This window comes from Dermacentor andersoni, chromosome 2 (assembly GCF_023375885.2).
Source record: "Dermacentor andersoni chromosome 2, qqDerAnde1_hic_scaffold, whole genome shotgun sequence".
NCBI classification, from domain to species: domain Eukaryota; kingdom Metazoa; phylum Arthropoda; class Arachnida; order Ixodida; family Ixodidae; genus Dermacentor; species Dermacentor andersoni.
Window position 1 is genome coordinate 67870255 of NC_092815.1, and position 18271 is coordinate 67888525.

Consider the following 18271-nt stretch of genomic DNA (forward strand, 5'->3'; position numbering starts at 1 on the left):
ACATTCGGCCTTTCTATTAGCTAAGAATTCGTGTAGCTTCCACATTGCTGCAAACGGCCAGCTATTGCACTCCTTGCCGCCGACGTCACATCCGTTACATCTGTTACAGGAAGTCAAGCGTGGACCCCGGCATAAAACACTTTAGTGTTAAAAAAAAAAGACACTTCTTGGTGAGTGTACAAACGGGTCAGTCACCGTTTCGAAAACAAGCTATTCCATCGATGTATGAAAACATCCAAAACACGAAGCACTTTGCCGGGGCCATTCGATGCCTTATTTTCATAGGTTGCGCCGGAATCTTTGGCAGCGTGAAATTACGAGCAAGTGCCAAATCCAGAAACGTGTCCTTAGTATTCCGTAAATGGACTCCGTCCTCACGCGTTCGGATTCACGCTATCGTGTGCAGTGACGGAATCTGAAAGTTATATACCTCTTTAAAAATGCCACACCGTAAGGACGAAGGATCTAGCATCCGATTCATTCATATTAAGATTGCCATTACTTAAGGCACTTCACTTTGAATACGAAATGAGTGGATCCAAAAAGATGCCTGTAAGGGCAATTCGACGAGTTACACGTAAAGAGGACAAACGGGGCAAACAAAGTATACGTCAAAGCACCCGCACATTGGATTGCGTCGAACGCAGCCATGGTCAATCGCACCCGAGCGCGGTCGTGGGCAGAGGTATTCCAACCGGGGGCGGATTGCACGAACATTTAATAACGAAAATAATAACGAATTTAAGAACGCGTTCTTGTGCAGGCTAGGCGTTGTCTAAGGAACATCTGAGAACGCGTTCCTAAATTCGTTATTATTTTATTTATTAAATGTTAGTGCCAGCCGCCCTAGGGTTTCTGCGAGCTAGCCGAATGCCGCTATCAAACATTTTCCATCCGCCGCGGGATTGTCCGGGGCAGCTGGCTGCATATTCAAGACTCACTAAGTGCATGCAGTACAGTCGAGGCTACACGTCCCCTCAGTCAACCAAGTACGAGAACCGGCCACGTGTCTCAAGGGATCAAGAGGAAGGATTGGTAACGCCCGAAAGTTAGCTTGGGTCAAAGAAACAAGAAGCGCGACTGGCCTGCCGCGCGGTTAGTTCATCCACGATACATTCCCTTAAGCGAGTTTTTGTGCCCGGGAGGATTGCCCGCGCACAATAGTCGTGCCCTTCTTCTCGATTCTCGCCCCTTAATGGCTGACGTGACCCGTACCTTTGACTGTACTGTACTGCAAGTGAAATCCGGTAATACAGCGTCGCTTCGCTCACTAGCGCTCGGTCTCTTTCCTCATTGTTGAGAATGAGTAGGAAACGTAACCTCGTCTTTGATCGAACCCGCCAGAGGAGAGCGGGCTCGCTTTGTGGGCAGAAGCGCTTTTGAAGAAAGCCGCGATGAATCGACATCGCATCGCAAACAGGGCTGTGAAGCTGTTCTGTTTAGCGCGCTTTTATTTCCTGCGAGCGCCCTCGTGGCGCCTTCCATTGGTCAAGAGCCTCTCGAAGGCCATGATTCGGGCTCGCCTCAACCTCATAATCAGCTGTCTACGACACCTGCGCAGCGATACTCACGTCTGGCCGACGTCGAGATGGTCAGTTTAATGAACGGGCAACGTCAACTCGCATTGTATTTGGAGTTGAAACGTGGAACGTTTTCCATACCAGTGCCTTAGGAAAGTGGGGCATCCTTTTGTCTTGTATCAGCTATCTCTAAAATTCTGGACAGTCCCATATGTGTATATATATATATATATATATATATATATATATATATATATATATATATATATATATATATATATATATATGCATATTATGTATGTGTGGGTTTTTTCAGCGAGGACAGTCGAGAATCAGAGATAGCTGATTCAAGCCCAAAGAGTACCTTATTCTCATGTACATTGTATATATAAGTTTGACAAATGCCAAAAAAGCATAACGTGACAAGCTCGCCTAAGGGGACGGCATTGTCTGTATTACCATGTAAGAACTTCTATGACCTATGAACTTCATGGAATTTGACTATGGTCCTATATCATTTTATAGGCGCAACTTTGCATATATTGGATTCTTTATTACTGCGCCCAAAACCGCGTATATATACCGACTGTCTTTAGTTTTAGTTATGAATTGGAACTATTTTACTCGTGTTAGTGTAGTAACGACTACATGGGCACTGGTAAATGTATTGAAGCAGGGTTTGGCTACGGGGTAGTAGGTATTCCATTGTTTCAAACATCACTTACAGCGCGTGCATAGACAGAGATGAGCTGTAAGTGATGTTTGAAACAACGTAAATGTATTTTGAAAATATAAAAAAGAAGAGAGCTTTCTTTCCCTGACTCCAAATTCTCTTGCAATGTGGTCGGTATGGGAATATTTCATTTTCATAACCTCGTGCGGTTTTCGAAATCGTACACGTGTGCATTGCGCCGCCCTGGACAATATTAAGTGTGCGATCATTTTGTACCCGGAGCCATTATTTCGTAATAGAGATGTACCGGGTATTGCATAAATAGAACAAAGGCTTTTCGTAGGATGGCGCCGCTGGGCTATTTGGTGCTGACTCTAAGAAGACTACTGACGAAGTTTTCTGAAAATTGCGTTTTTTTTTTTTTCCGAGTACTGGAGAACCCCATATTTCGGCATTTGAGTGTCGACAGTCTCACTAAATATTCCATTCTGTCACCGAGGGAATTTGTTGCTTTTGCCATTTCGTGCTGCGAGTTCTCGAGGAGGGTAAGAGTTCTTGCATTGGCTTTCATATAGTTCCCTTTTTTTTTTTTTTTTTTTTTTGAAGTGATGAGAACTTTGCGGTGGAACCTAATGATGCCGCAACACTGCACACTTGGAACGCACGGATTGCCTTTACACATCCTCGAAATGCTATCCACGACACTAATATGTACGTTCGCCTGCACTCATGACGGAATGAAACGGTTCTGAACGTTTTCTTTCTTTCTTTTTCCTGTTTTGTTATTTCTCAAGTGCAATTTGGCCTTAATGCCTGAGCACCGTTAGTTCCGCTGTCACGTTCATTCCTATGTATACGACATAAGTGAACATTCTTATTTTCCTTTTCGTCGTCATTTTTAGCTGATAAATTCTGTTTTCGAGCGTGAGGAAGATTGCTAATTATGAGCAATCTACGGAATACATCGCTAAGCAGGAAGCCTGTACCTGACTTACAGGATAGGCATGAATGCCTTCCTTTTTTTTTGACGTTATATTGACATATCGATCGCCAACCATTCCCGGTAAGGCGAGGAAGAAGTGGTTGGGATTCCTGAGGTGTAAGGCTGAATCAACCAGCATTATCTTAAAATGTGTGGCAGCTGACTCTGCTTCGGCAGGCCTCAAAAAAAAAAGTGCTGAACCAGCTGAACCGAATCCACCAGCGATCCCAATACTTCAAGTATCGGCTATGCATCTACAAATAAACGAATAATATTTTTTTCGTACTTCCCCTCGGAGAAGCTACACTTTCTCGCTCTATGCTCCGATAAAAAGGCAGGATCGGCATAAGGATTTTCAAAGATGTGCAATGTTCTTACGAGATTGTTGCACAGCGAAGCATGCCACGAAGTTCGTGCCAAGCACATGCGCCGTCCTCTACGCATTCGCATGCAAATCAAGTAAACCTAGAGGTGCTTGAGGAAGCGTCTCATCAAAGGCGACCGCACTAATAATGCTATATATATATATATATACACATATATACACACACACACACCGGGTGTCATGTTTAGAAGGTCCCAAATCTTTAAAAATTGCCTGTGGCAGATGGCACAATTCTAAATCGTGATATAAATCACTATGCCTAATTAAGTGACATATTTAGCCTTTTAGCCTAAGTTTTATTTCATGATATTACGGCACAATTTAAACCTCCGAAGAATAGCCAGTGCGTTCGCAAGGCGTATCCATTTCGAATGAACTCTCCGGACTGCACCAGCTGCGAGATAATAATTTTCAAGTTGTCCGACGAAATGCATTGGTGTTCCAGTTACTTGTGAGCTTCAACGCATAAATCAGCGTTTTCTTACAAAAAAAAAAAGGTACTATTAGGAATGATGGTTAGGTCATGGATTTGATTGATATTTGTGGTTGAGACGTTACGTACTGCGCTGTGTGTGCCTTTACTGGTCCAAGCTTGGAATAAATCCTACTTGTCTAAGCGCACAAGAGAATAACACTCTGAATACGTGCATAAAAACTGTCAACTGTCGCGTTTGCAACACAATACCTTTTTTGAAAGTGATCAATTTCCAGAGTCACAAAGTCGTTTGAAGCCACAAAAGCGAACTTTAGCCAAATCAACGTACTGAACATAATTTCCATGCTGGCTTAAACGCCAAGTCTGCAGCTCCCATGTGGACATTATAGCGCCATGAGTTCAATACAGTAATTTTTGTACGACATTTTATGGAAAAAAAAAAACCCGGCCCTCTCTTCCTACCAGTGATGCGTACCTTGTAGTTCATCACTACTTGTTGCTGGGATAGTTGGTTCGTGCTTCTCATGAAACAAGTGACGCCAAACTATACGGAAAAAGAACGACAGGTATTGAGAAGGCGTCACTTGCAACTAAGTTATCCGGAGCGCATAGTTCCCTTTTCCTAATGGAAGGTGTGCCACCGTGGGCAAATGCACTCGCGCACCGAAATTAGACCAAATAACAGACGACAATAATTTTTCCTAAATTCACGCTCACTCTAAGATAAAATTGAAGAATCTATGTTCCCGGCTGCGCAGAGCCATATAGAAGTGTTGGTTATACATTTGAGCGTTTCGTTCCTTTTTGATGTCCAGTTGCCTCCATTAACCTAGGGGCCGTGTCCTTGCTTCTGCCGAATATTCGGAAAGACGTGGCTCACGTGGCATGCAGAAACCACAGTGCACAGTGCAAATGGTCTAGTAGGCGTGTTGTAGCTAGGGGCCGTAAAAACCCCCAGACTATTATCGATGTAGCTTTGCGGGTCTTTCTTTTTTTCTTGTCGTTTTTCTTTCACGACGGTACTTCACATCAGCACCGAATATGCAGAGTCCCGTGAAAAGAGCGCGTGAAAAAAAAGAACAAAAAAAAAAGAAAATAGCAGGTGAGCCGGGGTCAAGAAGCTAACCCAAAGGTGAGGCCCATAAGAAGGGCGTTGGCTCCAAATACAGGTCGCCCTCTCTTATCATCATAAATCTGTGACCGACGAGCACGACGGCGTCGCGGTGTGGCACCGTTGTTCAAGAAAAGCGCGTAAGCACAGCTTGGACAAATATTGCTACAGCGACGCGTAAAAGCCGGTTCAACGAACCCGGGGTCATTCGGCGGTGCATGCAAGGTCACGCACTCACAGAGTCCCGCGCTGTAGGCGCTAGCGCTCCTGCTAGAGTGCAGGGTAGTTTGCATTACGGCTCTTTCTTCGGCCATCTGTGGATATTTAAGGACACGATTACCGGCGGCTATCCCTTTTTTACACTCTGTATCTACTTTCTTACGCGCTTCTTTAAGGTAGGCTGTCGGCCTCATGAGGACAAATTTGGCCATAGCACAGTACGTCATGCCCGAGGGACTGAAGGCGCACTGTTAACCAAATAGAGCTATTATAGCGAAGAATACACATTCCAGCTAGAAGTGGAAAAGTTACTGAACAGAAAAAATTATATTTTCTGGCTATACATTGGTGGGGCAGCGGCACAGTCTGTACAGTGCAGTTAGAATGATTTTTCGTCTTCTTATAAAAAAACAGTATTCCTTTTCTCCCCGCTCCCTTTTCTTTTCTCGACGACAAATAAATGCATTTGAGAGCACTCGGTAATCGCCTAACCCTCCCATCCATTTACCTCGCAAATCTACGCTGAGCCGACTAACATTTACCTACCAAATTTGCAAAGTGTCCGTAAAGGATAAATACGGGTTAGTTCAAGTCAGTAAGCCACTCGCAAAGACAGCCCCTAGGGCTTATGTCACAACAGCATTGGGCGATCGCTGTACAAGATATGTATTTAGTTTTATAAGAGAAAGAAAATATCACATATGGGTCGAATAGTCCGTGTGCGTGCGTGTTTGGGACGAAAAGGTTGACTTGAGCTTCTTCGGAGAAGAATATAAATGCCAAAGGATATGGCGTCTTAAAGAACGCAAAGTTTCACCATTGGCTCGAGGAAGTTCCTTCTTATCTGTTTGTAATTTTTCCTCTAGGGACTGATCTCCAACCTCTGCAGTTTTGTTGAAGTGGAATTTATCCCACATGTCATTGGCCTTGCGCTCGACGATGTAAAAGTATTCTGAAGCAGCAGAAGCTTGATGTGGACGAGCTGGTACAACATAGTTGAAGAAAAGAGTTCTACAAAGACGCGAACTAAAAGAAGAACATGTACGACGGACAGGCGCCGTCCATCGTACATGTTCGTCTTTTAGTCCGCGTTTTTGTAGCGCTCTTTTCTCTTCAAGGAAAAGTATTGATTGTGCATGTTTTGTTCGCTGTCCGAATTCGAGCGTCTAATTGACCGGACGGCATGGACTCACTGAAGCAAGCAAAAAAAAAATAATAAAAGAAAGTAAAGAGCTTAAAGCGTATAAGACTACCTTACTCTCACACATAAATCCATGTTACTCATTTCTTTGCTTTCACTGTAATCGATGAATATGTTATGTTGGAACACGAATACGCACTTTCGTAGTGACTTTGCTCCGACTGAATCACTCCTCCGACAAGTTTCTACGAATCGTGCGCCGAACGTTGTCGTAGAGAGAGTAATGGCGGTGGTGTCTTCATTGCCAGGATGAGCGCGATTCTAGAGGGCTCACTCAGGCTTGACCCTCCTAGAATCACGACTATGGCGTTCTGGTGCAGAGCCTGAATTTGGGGGCTCAATCTACGCCGGCGGTGGCGGCATGCCTCCGGCCCCGCGATTTTAAAAAAGAAACGCCCTCGCAATGAGACCGTGGTCCAAGCTAAAGAATCTAACCGTAGCGACATTTATTAAAGCGCTCTCCACTCAGGCGTCCTCTATGGCCAAGTTACTGCATTGCGACGTGAAACGCCGTAAAATAATAATTATTTGAGAGAATCTTTCTTTGCCCACCCTCCCGTGCTTGGCGTGGCTGCTGCTCGCTGCTGTTGGCCGAGTGTGTCGGAATTTCAGCTGATACATTTGCGGATATGCACACAAATCGTGTACGTGTGACGGATGCAACGCCAAGCAAATGCGCTGGTGTAACCCTTGTACGCTGACCGAAAAAATTTGTGCCAGTAAACGGAGGTTCGTTCCGCGTAGTAATAACAAAAAAAAATCCTGCATGAGGTTTAGACTCACAATGTCGACTGATAGGCTTCTTTAAACCAGACTGACTTCTTAAAGTAATAGAGCATTATGTTCAACGTGAGTCTTTGATATTTCCTTTGATTTAGCCACCCCGTATGTGCCACAAGGTCTTCGCCACATACTTGGTCAATCCTCCGGAATGGGTATGTTCCCGTTTTACACAAAAGTTACAGAATCCTTCAATGTAGCTAGATATGTGTACTTCCATACACAATACCTGCCGTCACCATGCATTCACCCCTCGACAAGCATCATGCATCGCATTACCCGCCGTGGTTGCTCAGTGGCTATGGTGTTGGGCTGCTGATCACGAGGTCGCGGGATCGAATCCCGGCCACGGCGGCCGCATTTCGATGGGGGCAAAATGCGAAAACACCCGTGTACTTAGATTTAGGTGCACGTTAAAGATCCCCAGGTGGTCGAAATTTCCGGAGTCCTCCACTACGGCGTGCCTCATAATCAGAAAGTGGTTTTGGCACGTAAAACCCCATAATAACAAATAATGCATCGCATCGCCTTTTTTGTCGTCAGATCGCTACGCGCATGCGTCTCACGCTGCGCTTCCGCCTGATTTGGAGTACGTATTTCGGCATAGTTTCTGAACGATCGAATGCACAGACATAGAAATGGTGTTGTATTAAGGTTGTGACCTTTATGGTTTCACACTGCATGGGATGAAAGTAAACACAATTGTACGGGTCGCCGTAAGTTGTATAAAATTTAATACGCATCACTTCATTAAATATTTGCTTCACATAGATTGCAACATGTGCGTTGGATCGCATAAAAATTTTAACCGCGCAGTCATGGCTTGGCAACAGGTTTCGGATTGGATTATACAGTTTCTTCGTTGTACACACTCAGAACAAACAGTCAAAGAAAAATTAACTCGGAAGTAAATCGCGGTGTAATGTGCGTTGCTTTGTGTTCTCTGTGTATTCTTCAACGCCAGCTCCGCACAAAATGGAGACACTGACTCTTCAATCCTGCATATGCTTGAAAAGGGTCTAGCTGAATTATTTTGCAAAGGCACCTGTTTCTATCGCTGGCACGGTGGTCATAGTTTCGTCTGCAGCAGAAAAGCCAGAAATTCTTCTCTACTTACACCTTGCTCCTAGTCGCTGCTGCCCTCCCACCAAGAATAAATATATTAAAACTAAAGGGAAGAAAGAAATCAAATCAAATAGTGCCGTTTCAGAAAAAGAACAATAGCTGTCCGGGTAGACAGCTCAGAAATACAAATCAGAAATTTACCAGAATATATCATGGCTGCATACCTGGGCTAAAAGCAGTAAAGAAAGCGCTCGACAGGGCCCAGGAGACCGCACGTGCGCGTTAACATGTGACAGCTAAAATAATCACGGGGATGACAAAAACTTTATGCACGAAATAAGTTCGCCACTCGATAGGGAAGATAATATTAGGGGTTGGTTACAGCATATGCTATCACAAGTAGTATCGAATCAAACACGCAGGACGTCTCTGCGTCATGCAACACAGTAACGCCGCCAGCGCTGCCTAAAATCAACAGCGCTAACCATTTCAAGGTTGCGTTCGTTCAGAAGAGTAGTCACGCGTTCGTTCCGAACTCCTCTGATGGCGCTGTGCGAGCAGCGAGCGTTAGATTTTACGATCGCAGCCGCCCCGAACGGCTGGATCGGATGGGCTGCTGTCTCTCGCGCCGAGTTGGCCCCCCTGGTGATTCTCATTAGCGCCGCGGTCTCGGTTTCCGCGCCAGAGGTTATCGCCGCACGCCCCCTGCCTCATTGCTAAGGCACCACGTGGCGCGCGGAACGACTCTGTCCTGTCAGCTGTGCCACCCGATTCTTTCTCGAAGCGTAATCGAACCTAGCAGATCGCCAACGCGCCAGCCGACCCTATACGCCCGTCTCGTCACTCGATTAACAGCGGCGCTTTGTTTATGTTCGTGCGCTGCCCGCTTTGTTTCGCGACGTCTCCGCAGTTCTTCCTATTTATCTCCAGAGAATTACGACAAGCCGTCGTGTAAGAGAGAGTGCAAATGAGTACAACCGGAGCCACGCAGTATGAGCTTAAGAAGCCCCTCGTCGGGTTTAGGATAACGTGAGAAAAGAAAGCGTAGGCCACGAAGGCGGGGCTATTTTTGGCGAAACGTTGTGCATGTGAACGTCGTTAAAGCAGTAGAACTTTCAAGCGAAAGCCTGCGCGCACTAGCGAGCGACTTGAAACGCTGTTTTCTTTTTGTTCTTTTTTTTCCGCCTGAGGCCGTTGTACACCTGGTCGCATAATGCATGTTTTGGACGGTGGCTTGTCACATAGCCTATAATTTCCTCATGTACACTTAAAAGGAATCTAAAGAGTCAACACGTCATTCCCTTGCAAGACGGAACGCTTCACAGAAATTTCTGCATAGAGGACACACCACACTGCCGTCGTAAAGCAGATTCCGTGGCGGTAGCAGGGAGGGAAACTGATCGACGATTGGAGCAAACTCCTGTTGCGGAGAGCGATCGTTCCACACTATATTGCCGGAAAGCATATTTACACCCTGTATCTCCGTCGTCAATCAGCCCCTATCAAGAATTCTTCCTCGAGACCGCCCCAGAGCGGCGCCTTACAAATGACAAAGCGCAATGAAACTTTGGGCGGGGTTGGAGTAAGAGAAAAAAAAATACTACCTACTACAAATACATACGATTGTTCATCGCAGAAACAGTGACCCTCTTGGCGAACTATAAGGGAAGGTAGACAGAACAGTTTTGTATTAAGCCCCTTTGTAGTATTCCGCAATAAGTCTTTCGTCCTGAATTCGCGGATTTGAAGTCAGCATGAGCGGCTCAGCACTGTATATCCGGTAGGTAGTGTTTTCCTTTCTCTTGTTCTTTTTTGATGCCGTGGTAAAAACGTTGATACTTGGAAGCCAATTCTGTGAAAGAGCCGATGGATAAATGGGATTTGAAGCCGCGCAAAGCCGTACTACCACGTAGGGAGAAACACGGACTCCGTGCGCCGCGAATGTGCGTTTCCCGCCGTTTCTGGCATCTCGTGTTTCCAGTATAAAGCCCTTCAAGGTACCCCTTCGTCTAAGCGACTTGACTGCACCATTTCTTCACTGCTGAACAAAAGAGTTGCCGTTAAGACGGCCTATATTGCAGCCGAAATATCTCCACGTGCAACATCGTACTTGTAAATTCAAGTTGGGACGGAAGTATACACGTAGGCTCTTGAGTACTCTTGAAAACGAGCTTACAAGCAGGGGCTCCGAAAGTGTATCTGATGTGTGGGCGACGTGTGGGTCCTCATGTCGCATCATGTAGTTCATCTCCCTCTCTCTCTCCTTCTCTCTCTCTCTCTCTCTCTCTGTATATATATATATATATATATATATATATATATATATATATATATATATATATATATATATATATATATATATATATATGTGTGTGTGTGGGTGTTTGTGTGTGTGTGTGTGTGTGTGTAATTAATATAAGTGCTTCTTTATGAAAGGATACTTTATTAATAAAACACAGAAAGGGTGGTTTATTTAATGTGCCGTTAATTCTTGTGTTTGGAAAACCCGTGGATTTTTGGTTAATTTACGTACGATATATCTAAGAAATTTCACACGTTCCTAAAATAACAACAAACTGTCATCTCATTAGTATTTTAAGGCGGCTAGAACTGAGCATGCAGGTGCGATGTTTGCAGGGTCTGTTCAGTTCTCCAAATACATGCCTACTCCTTCAGGAAAGCGCATTTTCAGGAAATCAATATTGCCGCCCACAACCCTGCTAAGCTTCTTGAACGACCGCTGACGAAGCGCAGTGCAGAGCGCGACAGCCTTCACGTCCTCGAGATTCACTTCAGGATAGAAGATACGTTGAACCAGACGAAAACAGGCAGCAAAAAGCACCGGCAAAGAGGGTCTCAGAACTTGCAAGCTTCCGGAAAATTTTATTTCGTTTGTTGAAGGCAGAGATCACCCTTGAACTAGTCAAAGGGGTCGCTAGCCTCACGGGTAGTAGGAGGGCAGAAGAGGGGGAGGGCCCTAGCAACAGCTTTGAGTGTGGAGGCTTCTGATATGGAACCTGTGGGGGCAACTACCCCCACTGCGCCCCCCCTCCCAGTTCCGGAGCCTCTGCTTACAAGTTTCATAAGAGAAAGATTTCGCTTGGAGCAAACTCCGTTGCCCCTTCAGTCAAATACATGTAAAACACAGAAATATGTTTGCGTAACAACGCATGGACCGATGTGACTTGAATTTGTTGCACTTGACAGAAAAATGCATACTCTAGTGACTGTAGAAATATAAATTTCATTTAGGGACTGGAATTTTTCAAAAGGATTCCAAACAATTCGTGAATTGCAAGAAAGAAAAAAGATAGGGAAGCACGAAGTTTACAAATCAGCACCTCTGCACCAAAAACAGGCATTGCAGTTCTGTAAACTTAATCCACTGGAACATTTAAATTGGACAAATCTGGTGTGCGAATTAACAGCTTAAGCGTACGTGTTACAATGTTTACGAAAGTTTGCAAAAGTGATGCCCCCAAATTAGAGCTGTGTATAATATTAATAGTAAGGGGTTTTTATTTACAGTAAGCAGTATACAAAGCTTTTATATATATTTATATAAAATAAAAAATATTATTTATATATATTTATATAAAATATATTTATATATATTTATATTTATAAAATATATTTATTTTGTCCGCTTTTAATGTATTATTAGGTGCAGCTCAAATAATTAGTATATCATTTTTTATTTCTGAATTACAAGGTCGTAAACTTGACAAGTGACTTTATTAACATACTACAGTTAGCAAAAATAAAAAGAAGGCACAGGAAAATGAAACACTGACACACTGACTTGCTTAGAGAGAGAGAAAAAAAAAAGGATGCATAAAAAGGCAAGGAGGTTAACCAAAGGCAGTTCGGGTTGGCTATCCTGCACGGCGATAAGGGTGAAGGGGGGATAAAAGGAGAAAGAGAGCGGAAGGGGGAGATAGAGAAAAATAGAGATGAGCACGACCAAACCGCGTACACTACACAGCTGTAGGGGGCGGCGTTCTTACAGTCTATCGTGAAGCCCCGCAGACCGCAGGAACCTTAATAACGCCAGTAAGGCCTTTAGCGTGGATGTTCTGTGGGAGTACTGGCCTAAAGCTTTCAGTTCTGATAGTGGACAATTGTCCAACTGGTTCAGTACTCTGCACAGCACTTGTCTCTGAGCACCATATCGCGGGCAGACACAGATAATATGTGCGAGCGTCTCATCGATGTTGCATGTGGCGCACGTGGGGCTGTTGGCCATTCCAATAAGAAAAGCATACGAGTTCGCAAAGGCAACGCCTAGCCACAGACGGTACAGCATGGTCTGTTCACGTCGCGGTAACCCAGACGGTAGGCGCATCCGTATGTCCGGAGACAACGAACGCAAATGACACACGGTGAAAGCATTCGCTTAAATTAATCATCCACTTCCTACAGTCACAAGATTCTGACTTTTTCTTTTAAATGCAACATACTTAATGAAAATCGGTGCATTGCCTGCCAGGAAAAAGGAGTCCTCCTTTCCAAAGTATTCAGATGAGAGCTGCTGAGGTGAATCTTCCTTTTAATATAATGAAGGGAAACCCGCATAGAACGGCTCGTAACCTTGCTTTTAATTGCCTTTTTTTCGTAGCAATGGGGGGAAACGAGGTTTGTGAGTCTCATTCGAGAGAGCTTTCGACTTAACGCCGATGGTGAACCCTGTTAGAAATGTTCAGCTACCCTTTAAAGCAATATGCCATGGGCGACATCTCTTATACCCTCTGAGGTAGTATGATGAGTACAAATAGCACAGAATACGCCCAGCTGCACAGAACCCTCACCGCGTAATTGAACTCGCCGCCTTTCTTGTAATGAATTTTCTTCTCTGACGGTGTAACCATGACTGTATATACTTGTGACGCATCAAGATAGCACTGACAGCGCCGCATTCGTGGGGATTTTACCGGTCTCACCGCATAGCATGAGACATTTTACCTTAAATGAACTTGCGCACATTAACTAGGGGTGCCGCCAAAGAAAATGAAAAAAAATAAGAGACACATTTCTACCCCGACGCAACTTTGCCAAGTGTCAGATATCCTGAAAAATTACAGTTGTCGTCGTCCTTGAGGCTCTGTCAAAAATACGCAGGGGTTTCGCCCTACAAGCGCAGCTAATATAATCACTCCGCAAGTGTGCAGGCAAATTAGAACCGAATTGTGCCGCCCGCTCCTCAAGTATCTCAAAGAGAATGGTTTACGGAATGACGAATAACTCTTCAGCGCAATTAATTGCTGACGCCGGCCAATGCTTATGGACTGACAAGACCAGCAGCGCTGTGCGCATGGGCTTGGGTTTTTTTTGTATTTTTATTTTTTTGCTTGTATTATTATACATTCTTCCATGAAGCTTTCAACTAACGACGCACTTCCATGCTATACTCAAGTGCGCATTACACTCGCTCTACCATCTGTGTTAGCCAGAACATATATGGCATAACAATCGAATGCAATTCCTTTTCGCGCTTCGTTAGTAGTCCGAGCCGCCTTCCGTCCGGGTTATCAACGGGACTGGCTGGCCAATATGACTGGCGCATGGTGGTCAGATAATTCCGGCTCAGGAGGTTGACACGTTGAAGAGCGAGGCCGAATAGATTGAAACTCGAAGCACAGTGAGCGTGAATGTGGCAAATCAATCACCCCTGCGGAAATCCGTAAGGTGGCAGAAGATTCGTGAGAGGAAAGTATTGTAATCCACCAGAAAGCAGCACGAAGCTACAATTGGATGGTAGAGCGACCGCCCTGGATAGGCTTCTGTCTCGAGTTCGATCGACGGACCATTGCGATCTTTCTTGAACTGCCAAGCTCCTCGAGGAATGTGTGTTTCCTGGTAACTTCGTGCCTACGCTCGGGGGTATATCGATATTTACTTTTCACTTCCGAATCGATCTACCTCGGATGTTTGCAAAAGCAAGCCCGCCTCGCTGTACTCTCATTTCCGCTGCCTAGCGCTCATAAAACTGACATACGATGTAGTCGTGACCCGCACCCGCTGCGCTGTTCATTCCGGTAACCAGGTCACGTCGGCCGCCTCTACTGTACGCTTACAACTCTCCCCCATCACGTGGTATTTGTTCCGGCATACCACACCCACACGGTCCACCGCCGTCTGCTGATCACACACATTAAGCCCTACACTTGAAAGAACTGCACAATACCTCTGGGTGGCGCTCCTTTGTATAAGCCACATATGGCCGGCAGTACAATCCGTGGTTAGTATTACGAATAATTTTAAAGGAATGTTCTCATATCCTTTTTAAGAAATTCCCACGGGTTCACATGTGAGCGATAAGAAGTCCCTATGTCGGTTCCTACGCAAATAAAAGAAAAATAGCTGCTGCCTCTATTGAAACGTACTAAGCGGTAATCCTCCTTGAGGTTATATTGATTTAAATCATTAAGTTTATTTACTGCAAATTCCTGTCGAGCCTGCAAAATTTGGTGCATGAGATACCTTAAATAAGGTAACCGTAAAAAAACGTGCGAGTCCAAATATGGCGTTTCCCCAAAACAATAACACTTTTGCAGCTGTAGTTATGGCAGAGTACGAAATAGGAAAGAGAGAAACGTTAACCAGGTGTGAATATCCGGTTTACTACTTTGAAATGATTTAAGGAAAATCAGGAACACGAAAGGTAAAAGAAGAGTGAGAGCGCAGGAGAACTACAGCAAGCGCACACAAAATGATAAACGTGCTATAAAGGTTACATTTGCACAGGCGAGCTGACCGCAGAAGCGCACCGTTTTCCGTGCTGACATTTTATGTCGGTATCCCGATGGGTAACTTCTGCTCCAGTAATGTGCGGTTACTTTTCGACCATTTCTCAGCTCGAGTGTTGCCAGTGCTGCATTCAGTAATGTGTCAGTCGTTTAAGAGCACACGGATTACGGCGATTAGTGATCGCAGCCGGGAATACTTGCTTATTTGCAAATGGCACCTCCCAAGCAGAAGTATATAGTGCATGTAAAAGTAGGAGCAGCAGGTTCCGACGTTTCACCATAAGGCAGTATAAGTAATTCCTCTGAATAATTGCGCTTTCCAGCTTACGTATCTGCTGTCCCTTCAACAACGGCTACTCAGCTTATTTATTTTGCACCAACCACCACCGGATAAAATTACCACCAGTTATTGCACCAGCACCGCATGCGGCAACATAACGCGAAGTTAAAAAAGAAAAAGAAAAACAGGCGATTTTAAAAAGACACGAATGCGTACTTCTGCAATAGCTAACTGGCTAGCACGTTAGCTACGACATGCCTGTCGTAGCGGGAGTTTCATTTCACTTTTCTCAATAAGACGAAGTTTAACAGCGCTTTTTCCACGTCTGTTTCAACGTCCCTGTGCTCTTTGGACGCTAGTCTGCTGCAATGGAATATTAACATTCTTCTTGTAACATGGTAGCTTGTACACTAACGTCCCCTGGGCTCCTTATGCCGTACCTTTACCCCCATAACGTAAAAATTTATGTTTTAAATATAGTACTTATCACACCTCCTTATTCACACTGACAGCCGCGTAGGACCGGCTTCCACAGTGCTACGCTCCTCCGTGAGCTCTCCCATAATCCCCATCATTACCCCTCCTCAGCCCACAATTGTTAAGTGAAGGCGGAGGCACTGCAGGAGAATCTTGGGAAGTGAAACGACACACGCTGATGCTTCGCATACAATCTCGGTGCCAGCTTGTCGCTATTACAAATCATATTGCTACATGATGCGCGCGGGTGCTACAACGAAGATGATCAACTGCTTCTGTGTATCAAGCTGTTGGCTGAACTGGCCAGCTCTGCGGTTGTTTTTGCAAATATGCTCTATAAATAGTCTCTAGTGTTCAATCCATTGTACGCGTAACAATATGAAGAAAGCAATTGGGCATCACATGAAGCGAGCACGTGCTGAGCTATCACCCAGCTGCGCATAGTCCAGAGCGTTATGCGGAGTAATAGAAAGTCTCAGTTTCGCCTGGAAGGCGGAGCATCGATTGCGATAGCAAATTAGTATAAAGCTATGAGGAGTGAGGCTCATAGCGTTATCGGCCGTAAAAGCTCGTAAACAATCGCTTACTAACTAAATTAAGAAGATTGGCGTCACGCACGCACAGGCAAACATGAACACATCACTCGGTGAGTGCGGACACTCGCTGTCAAACGTTGGCGTGAGGAAGAGCGGTAGCAGCAGCGACCGAATTGACCTTCGTGATGTATTTTGCTTCAACGCGAACCAAGCGGCGAAAACATAGCGCAGACGAAGATATTAGCCCTCGGCGCACCTAGACTCTGCACTCATCGCTGACCGCTTTGAAGGCAGGGCCCGCTCGGCCGCGCTCTAGCCGCGCCATACGCAGCCGCCGCTATAGTGGCACAGCGCCCGAACGGTGCTTTGCACGCTATCGAAGGCGGCGCGCTTCCTCCCCGCCTTTCTCCCTTGAGCGCGTGCGAGATCGAGCCACCAGCCTCGGCTCATCCTCGCACGCTTTCACTCGCAACCACAGTATACAGCACACGGCCGCGATATTATCACACTTGGATTTTATATGGAACATGACGGCGACGCCGACGACGGAAATGCGTCCTCGAGCGTCCATATAATTACTATCGCAATAGAAGGCCGCAACGTGCCTGAAAACAAATTATTTCGTTTCCACCACGCGCCCAAATTAAGTTGTGTGTCCATTACTAGCTCGGCTGCCGCAGATGCCATGATAAGGGATACAGTGCCTGCTCCCCAAGTGTTTTAACAATGTTTATATCTCTTTCTCCATGCCTGTGATTACTCGGTTATCGATACCGAATACATCCATCGCCCTTATCTGAGGTGGTGCTAAAAACACAGAGAAACGGAGGCAAAGGTCACGCTATATGTCGGTGATTTCGACTGGATGATTGCCGAGGGAAGTTCCTGGGCAGCAGAAGTAGCAGGAGAACGTCTATAGCGAACGTATATTAACAAATGAACATCGTACCTAGCGCTGCCTCCACGGATCACGGGGTGCAGCTTGTGCTATTTTTTTCCCCTTGTTTCTCTCGTTTTGCCTCGCGCAGGGTAGCAAAGCGTACGTCCGCACGGGGCCTAACTTCGTTGCCTTTCCTTGCTTTTCTCTCTCTCTCTCTCTCTCTGTGTGTGTGTGTGTCTACATCAAAGAAATGGGTGAACGGAACAAGAAATCATACGCTCTCAAGACTCATTGTCCCTGATGGAAAGAGCAAAATTTGCAATCCATATCATGTTTGATGCGAGTCAGTTATTCTTGTTACGAGCATATAGAGATGAATTCGTACTTCGTCTGCTCTCATACGAACGTCGAGAGCTACCGTGCCGCAGCGAATCAGTGGTGCTTAATACGTCGCCCGGAACAGCGTCCCCGGGAATGAGCAAATTTCCTTGCGATAGCGCTTCACCTCGCCAATTTTGCCGAAACAAAGGCAGACTCCCCTGGCGATCGCATGAATGCACTTCTTTTCATCAACGGCTCAATTTCCCGGCCCAGTAGACCGCACACTACTTACAATGGTAGAAACTGGGAGGCAGCTTCTAGCGAAAGCCTCCGCGTGCGTTGGTGTGCTGAACTGCTCAGCTCAGCCCTAGAAGCTGAACTTCTAGCGCTGAACTTTCAGGCAAGCTGAAAAGTCGCTTGCCTCTAAAGCGATTTTTACCCGCAGTATCCTCCATCACTGATGGAAATAAAGAAATTATTATTAAGATCAACTCTGGGCAGTCCAGCGGGCCGACGACGCCGCCAGAGCCCAAGGACTCGAGGCAGACGCCCGGGCAGGGTGAAGGCTAGCATATTAACTTGCCGGACAAAAATAAAGTTTTTACCACCCCCACTTACAATGGTACGTCTGTGTCAGCCGCCTTCACGCGAACCGTGAT

At 45.5% G+C, this 18271-nt stretch overlaps 1 protein-coding gene across 1 annotated transcript in view; it reads right to left on the reverse strand.

The window, feature by feature from the left end:
- Nucleotides 1-18271, reverse strand: part of LOC126542021 (oxytocin receptor-like) — a 131858-nt gene that overhangs the window by 59548 nt on the left and 54039 nt on the right. The window lies entirely within an intron of this gene.